General features: G+C 42.8%; 2 pseudogenes; one reads left to right on the forward strand and one right to left on the reverse strand.

Annotated features, from left to right (window-relative positions):
* Window positions 1–969: 969 nt before the first annotated feature.
* LOC139014359 (F-actin-capping protein subunit beta-like) lies at window positions 970–8,069 on the forward strand (annotated as a pseudogene).
* Window positions 8,070–11,682: 3,613 nt separating this feature from the next.
* LOC139014482 (U1 small nuclear ribonucleoprotein C-like) lies at window positions 11,683–12,144 on the reverse strand (annotated as a pseudogene).
* Between the last annotated feature and the right edge of the window lie 10,071 nt (window positions 12,145–22,215).

The following is a 22,215-nucleotide window of genomic DNA, read 5'->3' on the forward strand; positions in this document are numbered from 1 at the left end:
GTTGATATGAAGTGGGAGGTATTTATAGGCTACTCAAAGGACATTTCAAAACCATTTTGGATTCTATTCAGAATATTAAGAAGCAATAAAGATCTAAGTCTTTTAATAGCCTCTAAGTTAAATATAATGTGGCACATATATTTCACAGGATCAAGATGTTTGCCAAAGATGGCTTTGTATAGTTTCTTGTGTCTCTTATAAATCACGTCATATAAAACTTTTAGTTCATGTTGAGCTCTGGAAATAAAAATTGAAACTTTCATCATTCACTTAAGTGTTCAATAAATATTTGTTGGCCATCAACACTGGTGTCCTACCAAGATACCCATCTGGAGAAGTCCAAATGGTTCTACTCTATCCAGCAAGCAGGGACCCTATCCAAATGATCAGATAAGGAGCATGCCCAGATGTTCTAAGCATGCCTAAGTGTGCACATAAGCCTGTGTGTGTGTGGGGGGGGGGGGGGGTGAGGATAAGGTGACATGTATACATATCATGATAGAGGGGTCTAGACCTGATCATCTTTCAGGCCCTAGAACAATATTTGTGTTTCAGTAAGATGAAAATTGACAATGTAGACTTTGATACAAGGGTCTACATTCTCTGACAGCCACCCAAAAAAAAAAAAAAAAACTTTCATGTTTTAATTGTTTAGTCAAAAATTATTTATTGAGCATTTATTAAGTGCCAGAAACTATGCTAAGTGCTAGGATTACATTAGGGAACAAAGATGAAGTTCCTGCCCTAACCAGTTTGGCTCAGTGGATAGAGCATCAGCCTGCGGACTCAAGGGTCCCAGGTTCGATTCCGGTCAAGGGCATGTGCCTTGGTTGCGGGCACATGCCCAGTGGGGAGTGTGCAGGAGGCAGCTGATCAATGTTTCTCTCTCATCGATGTTTCTAACTCTCTATACCTCTCCCTTCCTCTCTGTAAAAAAAATCAATAAAATATATATTTTTTTTTAAAAAGATGACGTTCCTGCTACTTAGTGTTGCAATCAATGTAAGTCCAAAATTTTTTAGAAACAAATAGATTTTCTGATCTCAGTAGATTTTTCTGGTCCATGTTTTTCCCTTGTAACTTATTGATATGCAAAGACTTGATATTGAATAAAATGCTTATCTGGCAATCCCATTTTAACTGAATTTAAGCTGAATTCTGTGTCTCGGAAGATAGAAAAAAGTTAATTATCTCACATTTAGTGAGAAAAAGTGTCCACATGAGTGAAGTTTTGGTAACTTCTCTAGTACCTTCAGCCTTAAGACTGAATTAAAATAAACCAGCATGGAGAGAAGAAAAACTAGTTAGGACTGAGCATCCACCTGCAAATTACTGCAATTCCGAAGGCTGCAAAACTATTCTTCTGTCTTAGGTGCATGTAGGAAACCTGGAGAATATCAGCAATGACATCACAACCTGGGTGACAAGGGCATGGTTAGTTCCCAGCTCCAGTTCCTCCAATGAATCTGAAATGCTTGTGCTAACTCAAGCTTTTTAATCTGGTCACCTAGCTCTGGGGTGTTTGGAAGAGTTGCAAAGAGAGGCAGAGACAGAGCAGAGTCCACCTCAATATTTAGTTGGTATGTCTCTAATCAAGTGACAGTGCCAAGTCATATTTTTAAAACATATACAGGGATGTACAAAAGTAGATGGATAGTTGTGAGCACACAAAGCACAGAGTTTATTCTTGTATTATTATTATTTATTAACTAGAGGCCTGGTGCATGACATTCGTGCACTAAGCCGACAGTCAGACATCCCTCTCGCAGTCCAGGGCTCTTGCAGTTCGGGACCCCTTGCTCCTTACCGCCCACCTGCAATGGAGGCAGGAGAGGCTCCTGCCACCACCACTGTGCTCGTCAGTTGTGAGCCCGGCTTCTGGCTGAGCAGTGCTCCCCATGTGGGAGCACACTGACCACCAGGAGGCAGCTCCTGCGTTGAGTGTCTGTCCCCTGGTTGTCAGTGCATGTCATAGCGACTGGTTGTTCTGCCACTCGGTTGATTTGCATATTAGGGTTTTATTATATAGGATTATTGTATTTTCCATACAAACAACTGCAAACCTACTTTTGCCAACCTCTGATGGTATTTTATGCCAAATTGCCTCTATGGAAGCCACCCTTAATTTAGACTCGTGCAAGAAAGCTGGCATTTGCCAAATTAAAAATGTCAGAAAAAATCCTGAATTATCATTTTGCTGGCATCAGATGTTGTAACTACAGAATTTTTCCATCTTGACCTATTTTGGGGTTGGCTACTAATGGTATTAATTCACTTTTCATTTACTTAACTAATCACTTATAAGGCAGCTGTTAGTAATCCTGATTACCTGCCTTCCCCAAAAGAGACCAAAGAAAGTAGCCAGAATGGGCATAGATTTGTAACCATGACCTGTTAAAAGAGGAGGAGAAGGAGAATGGAAAAAGACTAGACTAGACTTACAAGACTAGACTATACTTCCTCTTTAAGGAAGAAGAAAGAATGTCCACAGAGTGACTGGATATGTGATGAGTAAGGCATCAGTGGTGATAGCTGGAAAGTTTTTAAGGAAGGAAGGTATTCAAACTACACATTCAGCCCAATCAGAGTAACTCAGTTGGTTGAGTATCATTCCATGCACTGAAGGGTTGCTGGTTCCATTCCCGCTCAGGGCACATGCAGGTTTGATCCAAATTGGGGAGCATACAGAAGGCAACAGATCTCTCTCTCTCTCTCTCTCTCTCTCTCTCTCTCATTCTCTATCTATCTATTTATCTATCTATCTATCTCTCAGCATGTCCTTGGGTAAGGATCTTTATTAAATACTAGAGGCCCAGTGCATGAATTCGTACACCAGTGGGGTCTCTTGGTGGGATTTGGCTGAAACGGGCTCTCTGACATCCTCCAAGAGGTCCTGGATGCAAGAGGGTGCAGGCCAGGCTGAGCGACCCCACCAGTGCACAATTGGGGCCAGGGAGGAACGCAAGAGGTTGGCCAGCCGGGGAGGGACTGCAGGAGGGCTCCAGGGCATGTCCAGCCTGTCTCACTCAGTCCCACATTGGCCAGACCCCAGCAGCAAGCTAACCTACCAGTCAGAGCGTCTGCCCCCTGGTGGTCAGTGCACGTCATAGCGAGCGGTTGAGTGGTCTTAGCATATCATTAGCATATTATGCTTTGATTGGTTGAACAGCTGACCAGTCGACCAGACACTTAGCATATTAGGCTTTTATTATATAGGATGCATTTATACTGCATAGTTTGATATAAACAAAAAGCTACAAGCCCTTTAACTTAACAAGAAAAAAAAAATAGACGCCTCCAGAGTCCAGTTCTCCCATTCACACATCACTCTCCCATTTTTCTACAAATACAAACAGCTTCACAGTCAGGAAAGTGAGGCTTCCCAACTCATTGCTCATGCATGGTACCATACACCTGTCATTATTTAACTCTCAATTTACAAATAAGACACAGAACATTTTACAAGCACAGGGCAAGCCGTTTTATTGATCGAAATGTTGGATTACTTTCCTTTGTTTACTTCCAAGCATAGAATGACTCCATAAGCAAAACTGGCTGGGAACACATGCATATTTCCAATCAACACCTGCCTTTGAAAATTCACAGGGTCACTTGTCAACAGTCCAACTTGCAGAGTATCAGGTTTCCACTCACCTTTTTGAACATCTAGTAATTAACCAGAAAGACAATCCGCCAGGACTCTCACCCCTGTGTAGTAAAGGAAGCACCAAGTGCAGGTAGCTCTTAACCTTGCTCTTAAAGACCGTTGAGAATACTCCTGTTACACCCTCTGGGATGATGATGGTTCTACTGTAAAACAAATAAAAAAAATTGTTTTTCCTTGCCTCATTCTGCTTTTGAACTTTAATGGAAGATAGGTTTTCCTGGTGTCGTGACTTTGCCGAAGAAAAATGATGGTTTTTATGTAATGTAATAACACCTTGTATCTATGTAACATCTCTGCCTTCCTAAAGCTCAAAGCACGTTCATGAAGCACTAGTTCCATCTCTTTCATCCTCACTGAGGGAGATTGAGGCATGTGTACAAGCCTCGGGTCCAGGCCAGGAAAACAAAGACACTCAGAGGTTAAGCCGATCCTCTGAGATTGCACAATCTGGTTAGTGATGAGACCGGAACTCTCTGCATTCATTTATCGAGCTGCTTTCTCTTCTATTAAGATTCCAAAACACATAAATAAATTAATCTGACATTTCTCTGAAATGAAGAAGAATAATGGTTACTTGAGACAAAAATATTTCACTCTCTTGCCATCTCAAAACCACGCATAATGTGTAAGGGCCTTTAAAAACATGTCCAGACCCCTCACTTCTAGATGAGTAACAATTATAACTTGGAAACTGACCATCAGTAGATATGTAGAACAGAGAAGAGGCAGAGACATGAGTTTTAAGAATATTACCTCCAAAAAAAAGAATATTACCTCCAGCCTCACTGAAATAGGACACTAATGTATCTGATACCAGTTAGAAGTCAGGCACCATGCCAGACACTGTAGGCAGATTTCTCATTTAATCCTATATGAACCTATAAGGAGGGTGACACATCCCCACTCTACAGAGGAGGGAAGTAAGACTTGGAGGTTAACTTATTTTTATAAAAACCCTAGCAATTAAGTGGCAAACTCTATCTAAGTGGTCTCACAAGGGAGATGATCTGCTGTGCCTAGAAGTCCTTAAAAACAATCTGCCTTCAGTTGTAAGGAAGGCAGAATGATGGATCCCAGTAAATGACCTGAGTACATATGTTAAGTTGAATCATAAGACATTGCTGATATCCACCTACTTTCCACCTACAAACATGGATATTTCATATGATTCAAACTATTACTCAGGGAGAGGCTGAGATGACTTGGGTGGGGGATGGGGGAATCTCAAAAGTATTAATACTAAGGGTAAATAAAGTCAGACACTGCCTTTGAAAGCATAACCCAAGGCTTTAGATAAAAGAGGCCGGCTGGATGGAGAATTCTAATTCAAAAAATGCACCAGTTCATAATAAGCTTAGTGAGAAAGGGTGTGTTCCCACCACTGGAGCAGAAATTTCCTTTCCCAAGCCCTTCTAGGATTTTGCCCTTCCCATTCATCCTTTCCGATCAAATTGATCCTTTAGGTAAACACAAGAGGGATTAGAGACCTTTAATTGGCTTTAAGGAAGAAATGGAAATCTGAGATGCCTGGGCAGGAACTATCTTGTGTCTTGTGGGAGAGAAGCAGGGAGAGAAAGAGGAAAGGAGATATCCGCAGCTTGACAAGTTGTTCCCAGCCAAAGGGGAGACTATTCAAGAACAGGCAAGATTGTTAAATCACTCACCCAAATTAGGCCGTGAGCTATGAGCATGACCTCTTGGATTTTTTTCTTCACTCCAGCTCTTCCTGTGTGAAGTAGGAGACTTCAATGCATCCCAGAGTCTAGATCAGTGTTTTTCACATGTTAGCATGCATCCATATCACCTGGAGCCTTGGGGGGTAGGGAGGCAGCCATGCCCCAGAGATTTTGATGGATGAGGTCTGCAGCAAGAAGTTGCTAATGGTTCAAGGAGACACTTTAAAAACCACTAGCCTAATGTCCAGTTATGTACAACTGCATTGCATATTCCTGCCATCCAATGCTATTACCTGCACCATGTCTGTATATATGGAAGCCACACATGATCCAAGGAGGATAAGCCAAAGCAATGATGCTCCCCAAGGGACTGTGACAATAAGGGATTGGCTTTGGTGCAAACCAAGTTGCAACACAGCTGACTCTGTAAGATTCATATTAATGAGAACAGCCGACAGTTATTGACTAGTTGGTATGCGCCAGGCAATATGTTGTCTCTACCCACATTATCTTTGAGATAAGTGTACTGTTATTACCCCTGTTTTATAAATGTAGACTCTGAGCCTCCTTGGGCTAAGTCCATGGTCACTGGGAGAATGAGGGAGCTGGGTATAGAATCCATGACTCTGACTTAACTGCTGTGCACTGTACTTCCTGAACTCTAGAAACACTAACTCAGGAAAAGAGAGGTCCACTTTCTGTCTTGTTTGATAAAGGAATAAATATAGATAAATGGGAAGCCACAGCTCTTTCTTCATTCTATTTTCTTGTGTCTACTCTGGATAATGCAACCATTCCCCTCCAGCCTCATTTCCTCCTCGACCTTTCCCATGCTAACACACGAGGAAATGCTTCATGTGTTAAAGTACAGGAGATTAGAAAAGGGGTGCCCAGCTACCAGAGGTGGTATCTTAGATTTATGGATCTTCCCTGTTGAAACAAACATCTTGTTCCTTCTGGGCACATCACCTGGTGTTTGAGAACCCTGCCCTGGAAGTATTATGGTTTGAGGCTCCAACGGAAGTTGATTGCAAGGGGTGGGACACCTTCAACAGAAAAGCTTCTTAATTTTATGACGCCCAATTCTTACGTTGTCCATCCAACTCTTTGATGTCATGGGGCAGGAGGTGGGAGAATGGAGCTCCAGAGATACCAGGCTCTTATCTGAATGGAGAATTGTTTTCATTGTCACTGCTCTGGCTTTAATTTACTACTAGTCTCATAGATTGCTCCTTCACCATCAAGTTTATAGCTTAATCCTGGCTTCCAGAGACTACTTGCCTTGGGACTACAAGCTTCTGGGGTAAGAGCTGATGAAGCCTCCCTTCTCAATGGGAAGATGCTGAGCTTTTCCCAGGAGCCTGGTATCTGTCATACAAAGCTCAGATGCAACTTATGGACCATATCAGCGGCTAGAGACAGATCTTCAGAAACACTGACCACACACTTACCAATCACCTTGGAGTCACTAGCTCCAGAAGAGTGATGTTGTAATGTACTTCTGTCCTAACTCACCCCTGTGCTTTACTGAACTAAAGCACACAGATGTGTGGCCACATGTCTGCTTTTAGTGAAATATATCCTATTTTCCCAAGTGATGCATTTGGCCCAAACCAATTGCCCTTTATACTGACCATTTTCAAACCTATTTAAATATTTCCACATTCAAATTGCATATATCTTTTGACCTAGCAATAACGTTTCTAGATATTTATTCTACAGACATACTTGCACATGTGCAAAATGAGGTATAACAGAATTGCCTGTAATAGCAAAATATTGGAAACAATCTAATTCATCCGTAAGAAACCAGCTAAATAATGTACAGGAAATCCCTACAGTGGAGTAACGTGCAATTGTTAAGAAGAATGAGGCGACTGATGCTGGGACCAAGACAGCCACAGCTGCCACCACAAGTGATCAACAACTGCACTGTGCCTTGGACTTAATGAGGCAAATGGAGATAAACCTCCGCAGCCTGAATGACCTGGTCCCCAGTCTATATGAAGATCTCCTGTCTTCTGTTGACCAGCCACTGAAAATTGCCAGAAACAAGGTGGTGGGAAAGGGCTAACTTTTGTGTGACACAACAGAGATGGGAACTCCTACAGGTCACCATGGAGTAACAGATATGACCCTCCGCTGGAAAATGAGGCCATGCCTTCTGCTCGGCTGAGAAAGCTGGAGGTGGCAGCCAACAATGTCTTTGACCAGGGTCGAGACCTGTATTTTCAAGATGGCATCTCATCTGCCTACCTCTGGGATCTGGATCATGGCTTTGCTGGCGTGATCCTCATAAAGAGGGCTGGAGACGGATCAGAGAATATCAAAGGCTGCTGGGATTCCACCCACGTGGCAGCAGTGCAGGAGAAATCCAGTGGTCCCATCGCCCGTTGCAAGCTGGCCTCCACGGTGATGCTGTGGCTGCAAACCAGCAAATCCAGCTCTGGCACCATGAACCCTGGAGGCAGCTTGATCAGACAGACAGAGAAAGATGACACTGCCAGCGACTGCTCCCACACATAGCCAATATTGGGAGCCTGGTAGAGGACATGGAACACAAAATCAGAAGTGTGCTGAATGAGACCTACTTTGGAAAACAAGGGCATTGCCAATGGTCTGAGGTCTGTGCCGACTCTTGTAGACAAATCAAAACAAGAATCTCTTAAGAGTGGCCAGAGGCTGTGAAGAGAAAGCAGCAATGTTTAACCCCTGCTTCACGCTAACAGGACATGCCTACACTCATTAGATTCCTTCCTTAGAAAGCTTGATTTCTTTTTTTTTAAATATTTTATTGATTTATTTATTACTATTATTATTATTATTATAACTATTACTATTACTATTACTACTATTACTATTACTATTACTATTACTATTACTATTACTATTACTAGATGCCCGGTGCACCAATTAGTGTACGGGTGGAGTCCCTAGGCCTGGCCTGGGATCAGGGCCATCAGGGCCAGGCCAATCGTGGCCGGGCCTATTGGGGCCTGCTGGCCGAGGAGGAGGAATGGGGGGAGGGACCACAGGAGGTTGGCTTGCCGGCTGGGAGGGAAGGGGTGCCGGAGGTTGGCCACTGGCCCTGAGGAGGGAGCCAGCCCTCGGCCTCCCTGGGAAAGGGGCCGTGTCCGCTGCCACCCACCCCCAGTTCCCCATTCCAGCCTGGGGCCCCAAGGGGGGTCAGGAGAGCAGGTGACAATCGCCGGGCTGGGCACGAAAGGAACAGACGCTGGATGCCGGCACCCCATCACCATGTGGTTCCCCACCTCTCCCCCCCTCCTTCCCTCACCACTGCACCACCAAGCATATGCCCCCTGGTGGTCAGTGCGTGTCGTAGCGACTGGTCAACCGGTTGTTCCAGTCATTCGGTCATAACCGTCGCTTAGGCTTTTATATATATAGGGGTTTTTTTGTTTGTTTTTTTTTTTAGAGATTGAGGAAGGGAGAAAGAGAAACATCAATGTGAGAGCAGAACATGGATTAGTTGTCTCCTGCATGCCTCCCCCACTGAGAATTGAACCCACAACCCTAGGTGCACAGGACAATGCCCAACCAACTGAACCACACCAGCCAGGGAAGAAAACTGCATTTCTATTCCTTTCCCTTGTCTTTTCCCTCCCTGACAGGTCACATAACTTGTGTCAGTGACCTGCACATCGCCATCTCTCCCTGAGAATAAAGCCACTAAAAACCCTTCTTTGTCTCCAAGGCCTGCTTCCCACCACGTTTTGCTATGAAACTCTGTGTTTCCATAGTGACCGTGTGTGTTTTGTTTGCCCCAATCCCCTATCTCCCCAACACCCATTTATAGGTATTAAATACACTGTCTGCCTCTCCTCCCCTCCCACCTTTTTGTAACATTGGTGTAAAAAATGTAAAATAAAAATTTATGAAATAACAGTGGTGTGTGAAAGATAGAGAAAAACTGGAGATCTAATTCCACATGTCTTTAGGAGGGGCTTGGAGTTGGAGGACAGACAGGGGACAGCTCTGGGAGAAAGGAGAGGTGGCCCTCAGCATTGTCCTGCGCAGACTGGCCTCTCCCCCTGGAGACCACATTGTGAGGGTGTGGGGTGCGGGGTGTGGGGGCTGCTAACCGTTCTGCTGTTCTGGCCAAGTGCTCTTCTATCAATTTTTATGGAATGTATAAGGAGTTTTTTGTTTTATTTTTGTTCTTTTGTAAAAACAAACAAAAACGCTTTAAAAAATCTGCATCTTATACTTGAGCCCCCATTCTTTAAAAAAAAAAAAAAGAACAAAAACAAATAAATAAAAAGAATCTAGACACACACACACACACCACAAAAGAAGAATGAGGCAACCTACCTGTACTGATATGGATCAGATTGCAGAAATGCCTCATTAGAAGAAAAAGAGGAAAATATAGAATTTTATATATAACGTGGCACCATTTGCGTGGAATAAAAGTATATATGTGTGTATACTCGTATATGTATATGGTATGTGTATATGTATATGTATATGTGTATGTGTATGTGTATATGATGGATATAGAATGTTTCCAGAATGTCTCTGGAAGGAATTATAAGAAACTGGTAATGTTGCCAGCTGTTTCAGGATAGGTTTTAGAGGAAACCACCTAAATGTGACTCATTCTTCCTGAGAGGCTTTGAAATTGATTGGGGACATTATTCTATGCAGCATGAAGTAGAATCAAAATGGGAAGGTAACGACATGGAAGAAATCTCAGGCCTCCTCTCTGCCACAATGGAAGACCCCACCTGCCAGGGTTCATGCTGGACACTATTGACAAACACACCATCCACTCCAGTTTTATCAAGTCCCCTCCCCCTTTCATAATCTGTCGCAGGATTGTCCTATGGAAACTGCTGGCTTTTATAAAGAGAAGAAGGAGACGTAGACTCAGTAAGGCAAAAATTCAAAGTCCCAGAGGACTTTGGGACGGGCCTACAAAAGAAGGCAGTGCCCTCAGGTGAAATCAGTTGGATAAAATGAAGATGCAAGGGCTATGTTTCCTAAAATACTAGTACAGAGACCTTGAACTTTTGTGAACAAAATCCTCAGAAAAATATAGCAAACTCTGATATTTTCTGTAGTGTAATACTTCTCAAAATTTACTCCTTTTTTAAATCTTTATAGTTGAAAGTATTACACATGTCCTCTTTTTCCCCCATTGACTTCTTCTAACCCTCTCTACCCCCCTACCCCAGGCCTTCACCACCTTTTTGTGTCCATGGGTTATGCATATATGCATACAAATTCTTTAGTTGATCTCTTCCCACCCACCCACCCTCCCCCACCCTCCCTCTGAGATTCCACAGTCTGTTTCGTGCTTCTGTGTCTCTGGATCTATTTTGTTCATCAGATTATTTTGTTCATTAGAGTCCACATATGAGTGAAATCATGTGATACTTGTCTTTCTCTGACTGGCTACTTTGCTTCTTAAAGCACATGCACTGTCCACGAATTCTCTATGCACATGGACTCAGTTCCAGCCCTCAGGTATGTTCCTTCATTTTTTTCACTGTCAGGTGCATGTTTGCTGGCATACTTCTCTGAATTTGGTGGGCACCAGAATCACAGCTCTTTTAGAACCAGAGGGAAATTAGAGATTGCAACTCAGGGAGCAAGTGGAGTTGCCCAGAATCCTTTAACAGCATTGTTAGAGGCTAAGTATCTGATTTTCCCACAACCCTTGCAGAAGGAGAAACCGTGTTTGAGGAGGAGGGGAGGAAACCCCTAAGCCAGGGCAAAGGGGGGTGTGCGTGAGCTCTAGACTGCTGGGCTGGAGAAGCTCTTTCCTGCAGCCTGTCAATCGCAGCTGGGCATTTGTGCTTCAGGAGGCAGCGCACAGAGCTGAAAGGAAATTCCACAGCATCAGACGGACACAAATTGAGGGACATTCCACAAGATAACTGGCCTGCATTCATCAAAAATATCATAAAAGACAAAGAAAGACTGAGGAACTCTTCCATATTCAAAAAGACGAAAGCTATGTTAAATGAATGCAACATGTGATCCAGAATTTTCTTTTGCTATAAAGATGATCAGGACAATTGAGAAAGTGAATGAAGTCTAGAAACTAGGTAATGTCAGTGTTGATTCTTGATATTTTTTTTTTTAAAGAGTTGACCATTTTATTTTCACATTTCACAATACAAATGAAAATTGCTTTCTTTTTTTTTTTTTTGTCCCACTACTCCCCTCAAAACTCTTCTTTCTTAGATAGGAAGAGGGAGGGAGTCTTCCTTGTCGTGCTGTTAGAAAACACCCAGAATCACAGCACCTCGATCTCCTGGTGAAGTAGAACAAGTAACAGAAAGCCTGTTAGAAAGAGGCTCCCCTTTCTCCTTATCTGTCTGGTCGAGTCATTCCGGGCCGAGTGGGCACCATCATGGGATGGGCAGGCGGTCTCATCATTGGGGGCCCAGGCATCATTAGCATGTGCCCTCCCATAGGCAGACTCATTCCAAGAGCAGGTCCCACTGGCATCATCCCAGGAGGATGAGGACCCACCACTGGCATCATGGGAGGGCCCCCCATAGCGGGTGCTGACATCATACCAGGGGGAGGTGGACCCGGAAGACTGGGGAAGGTGGGATTATCGCCCCGGCAGGAGGAGGAGTAGAGAATGGAGTAGGAGGCATCTTTCCTTGCTGAAATGCTGCAGTTGTTTTGTGAATCAGGCTCTGAGCCTGCTCTTCCATCCATTGCTGATAGTAGTCTTTCACATTCTCTTCAGTGTGTCTTTCTCACAGATGGAGAGTCATGGGTGAGGTATGTGTCACAGTAGTCACAATAAAACTTCAGCATGTTGTTCTGCAGGCTGTTAGCACACCGTTGGCCACTCTGCGACTGCACCATTGAAAATCTGATTCTTGATTTTTTATAATGGTACTATGAGTATATAGGAGTGTCCTTGTTTTTATGAAATATACACTGAAATATTTAAGGATAAAGAGAAGTCATATTTGCAACTTATCCTCAAATAGTTCTGGGGAAATAAATATATGTATATATATACAGGGTGTCCCAAAAGAATGTATATACCCTTTAACAGCTGGTAGCTCAATTTTGAAATGAAATACATTTTAATAAACACTGCCTTTATGAAGAAAGGAAAGGAAGAAGGATAGAAGGAAGAGAAGAAGAAAAGTATGGAGAGAAAGAGGAGGAGGGAGAGAGAGGGGAAAGGGATAGAGAGAGGGTTGGTAGAACACTGAATGTGAATGTGGAGGGTATAGTAATTTTTTGTACAATTTTGCAACTCTTCAGTAAGTCTGAAATTATGTTAAAATATATATATTTTTTTGAGATTCCAACATGTCATTATAATTCTGTCCTGTGGTATAATTCTCAGTCATGGGCTTGGGAGTCTAACATGATCTTCAAAATGTTATCACTTGAGTAACAATAGAGAGATGCTACAAACAAGTCCTCCAAGGTGTGAGGCCAGCCCTTTGAAAGGGTCTTTTTCTCTCGTTCTTCTATGCTGAACAGGCCTGGTGGGAGGGTGGAGCCAACCAATCAGCCCATAGCTGCCTCCAAAGACCTGCTGTTGTGAGTATTCTGAAGAGAGCTTCCCATTCTGAAGGCATGAGCAACATTCAGCGATTTCACCCACAACTTCGGTTAAGCCTGTTTAATTTGGCTTTCCTTGGTTTTATTCTGCTTTGCTTGGACAACTGTGCAGATCTATTTACAGCTTTCCCTATTGTCTGAGAATGTGGCTTTGAGACAGTGTCATAAGCCATTTCCAATATGGACTCTAATGGTTTTTTTATGACTCCTAAATCCACTCCCAAGTGCCCCCACCCCTCCCCACACTTCTGCAGGGTCATCTGTGCCACAGGACTTGGGCTGGTCCTCTTCATTCCAATCAGCTCGCCCACACCGCCTCCCTCGGCCCTTCCTTCCAGCAGCTATCATGGTGAAATGCTTGACGTGGCCCTGTTCAGACTTGTCCATGTGCCAAAATCAACATACAATATGTACTTCTGGGTTTTTTAGAGCTGACCCCAAAAGATCTATTTACCCAGACATTGACATTCTCATGAGTAATGGGCAAAGCTCTGAGGACACACTGTTGGTGGCAGAGTAGATTTCAGAATCCCACCCAGAATTTTAGATTTGGACAGGGATGTAGAGATTGTCGATTCCAACCATTGCATGTTAGGATAAGGAAAATGGGGCGGCAAGCAGTGGATAACTTGTCTAATGAAACCAGCATTGGAACCCGGTACTCTGTCTCCTGGATCAGTCCCTTGTGACTCTAACTAAGGTATGAATGCACTTGGGTGAAACAACCCAGGAGCCTGAATTATTAGGTGGGTAATGGCGAAGGCAGCCTCCCAAATACATACTTTGGGATTACAGACGACATTTCCAAATCCTATTTCGGAGTCCTACATGAAGAAACCTCAAACCCAGGAGCCCAGCCAAAAACAATGATTCTCAAGTCCCCATGAAATCCTGGATGAATGTTTAACTGGGCAATGTCCTAGCTGACTCCCACGGCAGACGTGGGCCTCAGCGAGCTCCAGGACTGATGCTTCGAAGGAACTGGATGTGAGTGTGCATCCGAACCATACATAGTAGGTCATTTGCTCTTATCAACAGGATAAGTGAGTGTGAGAGCATGAGAGAACCTTCTGAAAAGTCATGCAGAACGAAATGCACCTTTTAACTTGATCCACACATTTCTCACAGATTACAGAAAAGCTTACTGAGAAACTTTGCAAGAAAACTTCCAGAAACTTTTCGAAAATATACCTTGGAAAAGGGGTATTTTACTCTCTCTCTGGTCCTATTGCTAACATAGGACAAACAAACCTAGTAACTCATCCATTCATTCACTCAACTTCTCAGTCAGTCATTCACTCATTCATTTATTCATTCACATGGCAAATAATTAATGATCTGTTCTTAGAAGTAGGTGTCATGATGGATTGCAGGAAGGTGTCTACACACCCATTCTTGAAAGTCATTGGTGAGAGATGCTTCCAGGGGCCATTAACTCCCAGGTACTTCAAGTCTTCCTCATGCCTGGGCGGCGTGAGCTCCGGTGGTCAGAGAGGCCCTTGGGCAAAGTATGTCAGGTGCTGGCAGTTGGAATTTGGGCCAGCATGCATAAAAATGTTAAATGTCAAGGGAATGTACAAAGAGCACAGAGATTATTGCTTTAAGAGTGTCCTCCAAGGACTGATAAGGAGCTGAGGAACAGGTGGTGTTGGAAGAGGCGGAAGGAGAGATCTCGAAGGTCAGGATGGGGATAGGAAATTGGGTCAGTGAACAGACCTTTTCCACCATATTAAGAACATTTTGACAATGGGAAGCTGCCAGGCTGTAAACAATTATGTGCAAAGGCCCACCATTGTGTGTGTCCTAAGTATCATTGATCCTTTCAACAAATATCTTTTGAGCACCCGCTGTGGATATGTACTGTGCCCCAGGATGATGCTTTTAATACTTTTTTAAACACAGAGTTGGCAAGTGAATTTTCTTATTGAAATGTAGATGATGCCCTAACCATCCTGTAATATCAGTTCTATATTCAGTCCCCTGTGTACTCTTGAGGGGGAGCGCATAGGAAAGGAGTCACAGCCGCCAAGTGTTATGCTGGCCATGGGTAACCACCCCACCCCTAGGATGTATCTTACACCTGGGCAACATCTGTCAGCATTAACATTGTTTTTAAAATGTTGGTTTTTAAAATAAAGTGAAATTGCAACGTGGGGAAAATTAGGACAATTGGGAAGGTTTTTTTTCCACCATCCAGGAAAAAGATAATGGTCTTGAACGGAGGCTGAATTCTCAAGTATTAACTAGAGGAGATGAATCTGGGGTGGTGATTGTCCCCTTGCTGCTTATCCCACCAGGTCCCTTTTGCTCCAGCCTCTGACTTTTCTGTGCCCAGGAGCCTGACCCTATGGCCTATGGCACTAAATTCCTCTATCCTCTGATGTTTGGTAGAAGGTCAGAGGGTGGGAGGAGGGAGAGCAGGGAGAGTGATTATTTCCCCTGTTCCCCTCCTGCCTCCCCTCCTGCCTGCATTGCACTATTTCAGCTCCCATCTGGGTGGCTCTTAGTCCACAGTTCCAAGCTCACATGTGAGGTACTTTTGGGAATTCCACAACCACCTTCCCTTATTTCCTAGAGCAGTGATGGCGAACCTATGACACGCGTGTCAGAGGTGACACACGAACTCATATCTTTGGTTGATTTTTCTTTGTTAAATGGCATTTAAATATATAAAATAAATATCAAAAATAGAAGTCTTTGTTTTACTATGGTTGCAAATATCAAAAAAATTCTATATGTGACACGGCACCAGAGTTAAGTTAGGGTTTTTCAAAATGCTGACACGCTGAGTTCAAAAGGTTCGCCATCACTGTCCTAGGGTGTTAACAGCATCCCACAGTTGTCCTTGGGTCTTCCATTATTTTTTCTTAGTTTCCTCATCCCTACTCTGTAAGTGGCTCTTTATTAAACTTTCTGCCATTCAGCCCTTTGAATTTTTCTTGCAGGAAAGATAATTTATTCAGAGAATAAAGTTTGTTTCCAAGGCTATTTGGTTAGATTTTATGATCAACTGGATGTGTGCATGAGAGGTTGGGGAAGGCTCTGGCTGGGGCAGTGAGGCCAATAGTTGGTGGTGTCAGGGCTGAGCCAAAGAGTGTAATGGTAAAGAAGCAGGTGGAAATGCAGCAGGAGGAGGGAGTGGGCGGAGTCACTCACTGGCAGTTAGCATTGTGGGTGTGTTGACTTGAGTCTCCAGGTAGAGGTGTTGTCATTGGAATAGATGTGTTGAAGTTGGAGCTAAGCAATGGAATGAAGGTTGGAGCTATATTTGGAAGAATTGAAAACCATTAAAAAATATCAGGCCAAATTTGCCACTTACACTTTCATCATTTTTCTTCGTCTTCTTCTTCCTCAGCCCCACGGCCCTCTTCCCCCTTCAACACCGGTTCCCCAACAGAGGTTACCCTCCCAGAATAATATTTTCAATCCTTCCTTTTATCCATCTCTAAAGATTTCTAGTCCCTAATCTCTGAGTAACCTCAGTATTCTTTTCCAAAATGACAATGAACTCCTCTGACAAATAACTTCCTCCTAACATAAAAATGAACTCACATGTCACTGTTCCAAGGGAGGGTCTGTACCTTTCAAAGGACAACGGCTGGATCACCACTTGGACAAGGACTTCAGTCCTAGTTCTCCGAGCAGGATTCTCCCCTCCTGAGGAGACAGACAGTGCCTGGGGGAGTGCTCGGGGCTGCAGGACAAACATGTGCATCTTCCTGGAACATCAGTTTCACTCAAAGATTGGAGGATGGGTGACATTTTTAAAATTAAAAAAAAAAATGAATGTGTCATGGAAAGGATGCAACATGTCCAGCAATTTTTAAGATAAAACATAAGCCTCCGAAACATTCCCCGCCAAGAGGTTCACACTGAATTTGACCTGCTCATGCGGGTATGTAGTGGGAAAGTAAAGCTGTCGGTGCTCACTCAGGGCTGTGTCAAATATGGGAATTTCTAGACATTGGACGCAAGTATTTGAGAGCCAGCAAGACCTCTGATACTCCATAAATCATGCCTCTTCAGCCCACCCAGACACCATATACCACAAGCCTGGGCCTTAAATGAAAGTTCCTTATTTAGCGGACTTCTCTAACTTTGGAACTTGGTGCATAAAATACCTTTCAGATGATGTAAATCCATCCACTACAAGCCTTCTCTAGGTTTTTCTGTCATTCACTATTTTGAGTGTAGCACATTTGCTTTCTTCCTGCAGAGAACATATCCTGGTTCCAGAAAAATCTTCCAGGGGACAGAGGAAAAACTGCATACACCAACTTCTTGAAACATTTGGCACCTGCCACAACCACCAATAAATCTACACGAGACAGCTTGACATTTCCTCAAACAAGACCCCACCTCTCAAAGAACATTTGTCGTCACATGAAAAACAATAAAAGCCCAGCTGATAGAATGCAAAAAAAAAAAAAAAAACATTTTCCCTTGTCTAAGTGGAGAAGCAAAAACAAAATAATTCCTTGCTTAGGCAATGATTTGAACAGTTTCACAGTCCATGAATATGACAATCCTCTTCCAATGGCATCAGCAATAGCCTTCAAGAATCTTCAAATTGAAAGGATTTATACACTATCCCAACACTCAATTTTTTAAAACTACCTATCCAAAGAAAAATTCACTCTGATCTACTTAAGCATTGTGTATGCCTGAGTGGAGGCTGTGGAACTCATTGCATCCTTTTTTACTTTGTAAAAACACAGTTGTCAGTTCCGGCCTTAGAAACAATTCAACTTATAAACAACTTAATGGAGGTTTCCTGTCTCCTCCTTTCCCCTTTAACATGGAGCCTTCCTCCGCTGTTTCCAAAGGGGACCTTAGCTTCCCCACCAAGGCCCCACTCCCACAGGCCCTCCTCCCTCTCACCACTCAAGGACCGCCAAGTTCTCCCAAAAGGAGGAGGACAGGATATGGCAGAGCCTCTACCAGTTTCCCAATCCATCGAGCTGTCTCGCAAAGGATTGAAAGCTTGGGCCTCCGAGCACTTTCATTCCAGCTCAGCCACTTGGGGAATCCAATAGGCTTTTATGATGGCTTGGGAAGATAACCATCCCTTGGAACATTGTTCTGTAAGAAAAATGCATCCAAAGTTCCAAGGAACTTTTGGAACAGAACATTTTCACATGATAGGACTTCCGTGATCTACGTAATACGTTAGAGACTTACACATCGTTTCCATGGACCCGCAAGATTTCATGGGAGTTCCCTAGCCATGTCACCAAAAATTAACCTAGAGGTTTTTGGGAAGGCCTGGGAAAATCATCCACTTGTTCAAAGCACTCACAAAGTAGGAGCAAAAAACTCATTCTTTAAATTTGACTTTTATTTTGTAAAGTACCAGAAATAGTCATAGTGGGGGAAATTAGAACTCTTTTGGATTTCTTCCAGTCATTTCATGGTTTGATACTGTTCTTTTGAATTCTATGTGAAAAAACCAAGTTTATAGGCTTTTAACAATCTTAAACAGACCTTGATACTAGATAGAGAGAAAAATTAATATTTGTACAGATACCAGCCTTGTCTTCGGCACTAACTGGCTAACATCTGGGTGTCTATTTTCTCATGAGTTGGGTTTGCCTAAGGATTCCTTGCAGTTTGAAATGCTATGATGTCAATCATCTTCTCCTGTCTTCATGCATGCCTCTCCAATGGGACCTTCCTGCCCCGGATGAATCTGTGCCAAGATTCCTCCTGATTTAGCTATAAACACAGCTGTGCCTCCTGGACCATGAGTTGGCATCCCCAGAACCTAATGAAGCAGCAGATAGCATGCAGGACATCAGCAGATACTATCTACAAACCTCAGCAGACCACATCTGCAAATCGCTCTGTGACCACTCCTTAACCAATGTCAGCATTCACAATATTCCAGGTTAGACAACCATTGAGGTGCATCTACCAGAGGCCAAACAGTTGGCAAATTCTCTCTTTGCACACAAAACAATAAATTCAAATGTTGACCTTACTTTAATTTCCTTCCATTTTAGAAAGCAAGTAACACGACATCCTAGGTTTTGAAAATGGAAAGGTCAACAATCTGTCAGTTGGTATAAGAGGAAACTGAGTTAATGTTTTTTTTGTTATCTGTTAATTTTGCCTCCTCTCTCTTCTCTCTTCTCTCTCTCTCTCTCTCTCTCTCACTCACATGCACACATTCACCACCCCTTCACTATGTGCCAAAAGGTTTCAACAGTCAAAGCATGTTGAGCATAAAGCCAAGTCTTGCTTAGCAAGGAGGTTTTGATTCCATGGAACTTTAGATAAAACAACCCGCTAAGTCAAAATGGCTTGTCTGATCTTTGGAATCAGATAAAACAGAGGTCAGTTAACTGTGGCCAATGGGCCAAATCTGGCTCATTACCTCTTTGTGCACACCTGCAAGCTAAAACTGGTCTTTACATTTTTAAGTAGTTGAAAATCTTTCAAAAAAGTAATAGTTTGAGACACATGAAAATTTTATGAAATTCTGATTTCAATGTCCATAAGTAAAATTGTATTGGGATATACCTACAACATGCTTTTATATTGTCTAGGACTGCTTCACACTACAACAGAAGAGCAGGGCAGCTGCAACAAAGATTCTATGGCCCACAAAGCAAAATATTCACTATCTGCCCTTTACAGGAAAAGTTTGCCAACCCATGAGATAGTCCCACACTTGGACTCCGCCACTTAATATCTCTGTCATTAAGCAAGTTACTTGACCTCTATGATCTCAATTTTTTCTTTCTTACTCAAGAGTGATGATATATATAACCTGCAGGTGTCTAGGATGATGCTTGGAACAACGTAGGTTGTTTTTTGCCACCTCTCTTTCCCATGCCTTTCTCTGTGTAACTGTTGGAGGCATCAAGCCAACAGATGTTGGCAAAGTTGTAATTTACAAAGAAGGCAGACCACATCATATCTTGGTTGCAAGGACCAGAGCTGGGCTTCTGGGCCTATTTTAGTAAAAGTTATTTTTGGCCAGTACCTGGACTTTTTATTATTTTTCTTTCAGTAGAGGTGAAAGTGGATATTAACACATTTGCATCTACTACTTTTTCTATTATACTCTTGGGAAACTCTTGACCAAAAGGAAAGTGTGTTTTAGTTGTTAAACCGATAAACCATATACAATAAGTCAATAAGTATTAAAGTTTGGAGGGTCCAGACAGCCCACTGCAAGGAAATTGGAGTTATTTATTCAATATTCAATTACTGCAAAGCATAACAACTCCCAGAATGAGAGCCCAAATCCCACAGTCCTTTGAGAGTTCCCTGCTGTTCTCCAGATCACTCTGCCCACTTCATTCAAAAATTATTTTACCGCTAAGTCAATTCAACAAGGAACATGGAACTCTGAAACCCGATGAGCAGATTATTCCTACCTGAGAAGGAAATTGCTAGATTTAAAGAAATTAAAGTACAACTTGAGTAGTTTTTTTACCTGATTGGGAGGCAGTGTGCTCTTAAGGGATGAACTTTGGAAATAATCGGGCCTGGCTTCAAATGTCAGTGTGTCTTCTACTGCTCTGTGGCATTGCCTACCTGGCTCTCTGAGCCTCAGCCACCTTACCTGGACAATGGGAGAAATCATTTTTACCCCTTGGATTGATATGGGATTAAATAACATGACTTACAGACCAGTTTATGAACTGACAGGCAGTGCCTGGCATGTAACAGTTATTCAGCTGTTGTTTGCTCTTCCCTTTCTCCAAATTCCAACTTGAATCAGGGGTGCAGTGCTGCCACAGTTCTGAGCGCTCAGCAGTGCCAGTGGCTACATATGCAAGATCTCAGTTACTATTGGCAATAGCCCTTGTCAGTGATATTTCTAGCTTCAGCTTTTAGATGAAGATATTGACTCTGCCATCCTGAAATAATGATGTAAAGTGCTCGATTCTGTCTGTGGGGAATGATCTGTGGCTGGTTGGCTCGGTTGGCCAACTTTGTTACACAAAGATTACTAATGGTGTCCAGGACGGTGAAGGTGGTAGAAATCATAAACTTAACCTTGACGACCTTTAACAACGTTTTATGAAGTGTACTGAAAATATGTTAACACATACAGTTCAATGAATGTTCACAAACTAAACTCACCCTTGTAACCAGCACTCAGACTAAGAAACAGTACAGGACCTGCACCCAAGAAGCCCCTGGTCCTGCTTCCTGCTGTTCACTAATCTCCCAAGGGTCACCACTCTCCTCACTTCTAACAGCACAGATTAGAGACACCTGTTTTTGTATCTTATGTAACTAAAATCATACAGTCTTTTCTCTTTGTGTCTGGCTTCTTTTGCACATTTATTTTTATAAGATGTGCCTATATTGATTAACGCAATTAAGATTAGATCATTCGCTCTCAATACTTGTAGAGCATCCCATTTGTTAAAAATATATTTTTATTGATTTCAGAAAGGAAGGGAGAAGGAGAGAGAGATAGAAACATCAATGATGAGAGAGACTCATTGATCAGCTGCCTCCTGCATGCCCCACACTGAGGATAGAGCCCACAACCTGGGCATGTGCCCTTGACCAGAATCAAACCCAGGACCTTTCAGTCCGCAGGCCAATGCTCTATCCACTGAGCCAAGCTGTCTAGGGCTACAGCACCCCATTTTGTGAACATGCCATAATTTATTTATTCATTCTATGGCTGATGGACATTTAGGTAATTCTATTTTGAGAGCATTCTACTACATGTCTTTTGGTGACTACTTTATGCATTTCTGTTGAGTGCATAACTAAAAGTAGACTTGCTGAGCCCTGGGGTAGCTTACGTTCAGCTTTAGTAGGTATGACCAAGTCATTTTCCAAGGGGTTGTATCAATGTATACTCCCACCAGCAGCCCCACAGCCCTGCCAACAGTTAGACTCTTCCAACTTTTACATTTTCTCCACTTTGGTGACTCTTCTTCACATCTTTAGTTCTTTCCCACATACAAAAGTCATTCAACTACAAGAGTAACAGACCAGAAGTGAAATAAGAAGAGTGAGTTGAGGAAGCATCACAAAGACGCCATGAAAACGTGAAGGTCACAGACAGACATAAACTTAGTTAGTGGACAGCATCATTGATTGTACATGGAACACACTTCAGCACACAGTGACTCAGCCCCCTCCTCCATGGTGCATCTAAATTAAATTTCTGAAATATAATTCTGTTTTTCCATCATCCCACATTTTGACTTCATAATTGCATTTTCTTCCCACCGTTATTTGGGTTTCCCAGGATAGCCTTAATGAAATTTGGGTTATTGGCAAAGAACAAGTAGGAGAAATAGGAGAAGAGCAGACTCCAGATCC

This window comes from Myotis yumanensis, unplaced genomic scaffold (genome assembly GCF_028538775.1).
Source record: "Myotis yumanensis isolate MYYU_CA2020_CCGP unplaced genomic scaffold, mMyoYum1.0.hap1 SCAF_7, whole genome shotgun sequence".
Taxonomy (NCBI): Eukaryota; Metazoa; Chordata; class Mammalia; order Chiroptera; family Vespertilionidae; genus Myotis; species Myotis yumanensis.